This window comes from Myotis davidii, unplaced genomic scaffold, assembly GCF_000327345.1.
Source record: "Myotis davidii unplaced genomic scaffold, ASM32734v1 scaffold271, whole genome shotgun sequence".
NCBI lineage: Eukaryota > Metazoa > Chordata > Mammalia > Chiroptera > Vespertilionidae > Myotis > Myotis davidii.
This window is the reverse complement of record NW_006284839.1, coordinates 3,381,304-3,382,645: the sequence shown is the minus strand read 5'-3', so window position 1 is coordinate 3,382,645 and position 1,342 is coordinate 3,381,304.

Genomic DNA, 1,342 nt, shown 5'->3' with positions numbered 1-1,342 from the left:
CTCCTCCCACCCTCTCCCCCAGCTCCTCCGCGTCCTGCCCCCCGCGCGCGGGCTCTGCGGCGCCGGCCTGAAGCATGCTCTCCCCGGGCGCGGAATCGGGGATCCCAGCGCCACCCCAGCTGGGGCCCCCGCAGCCCGCCTCCTCCGGATCCCGGGGCCCTGCGACTTCAAACGCGGCTTCCTCACTTCCCAGACCTGTCCCCGCTACTGAGCATGCCCAGTCCTGCCCGCCGCCGCCGCCACCGACGACTCTCAACATGGGGACTGAAGTTCTCCGGGTCCTCACAGAAGGGATCGGCGGGTTGGGCTTTGTGTAGCGAAGAGAGCCGAGGAGAGACTGAGCGAGGCGGGCAGCTTCCGGAGGAATGCCCGGGGAAGACGTTAAATACTGCTATCTGTAGAGGTTTCAGGTTTGCTACTCCTCTCGCCCGTGGGCTAGATACCTTCGCAAGGTCATTCACGTTGTTCCCTCCTCCCTGAAACCTTTGTGAGTGTGTTTGTGTTTAAGTGATCCAACTGCTCGCAGACCGGAGGGGAGGGAGGAGAAGGGATTATTTTTAGAAAGGTAGGCTGATTTGGAGAGAGTGGGGAGTGCTGGCGCAAACACGAGCACACGTGGTCTCGTGGAGTTGTCTTTTGCGGGGAGGAAACCTAGGAATACAGTGTAAGGACAGTGAAGGGCACAGCTGTAGGCAGGATTAACCAGAGCTGGGCGAGCCCGAGTAAACAGAAGCAGCCCCGGCTATATAAAGCACTTTCCTCACCCAGAAAGGACTTCAAGAGACAACGTCGTGCTGTTTGTGGAGTGAAGGAGTTGCCTGTGTTTTAATGAGGTGGGATAGCGTCAGCATCAAGTGGTGGTCGACACCAGAAACTTTGGAGTTAACACTGGGCTCAAATTTCAACTTAGCCAACAAAGCAAGCCCGAGACTATCAATTGCTAAAGTTAACACACCTGGCCATAGGAAGCAGGACGGGGCATGCTCAGTAGGCAGGACGAATTTGGATGGTGAGGATCTTCCCCAAGTTGTGTAATCCCCAGAGGCCTCAGCATTTGAATCTACCTGAACGTACCTGGTACAGTCTGTCACACAGTAAGTGCTCAAAAGAGATTTTTAGGGGCAGAAATGGAATAGCAGAGAGTAGCTATAGTTCTAAGAAATATTAAATATGCTCTGTTAACCGTGATGGTTTTGTTCTGATTAAAGAAAGCATATTTTCATCTGGCTGGGAGTTGTACACCCTGGGATCTGGGACCTAACCTTGGAATGCCTTCCATTCTCATACAAGAAATGCCTATCATTACGGAGAGATTAACAACCTTGTTACCAAACAATGGAGT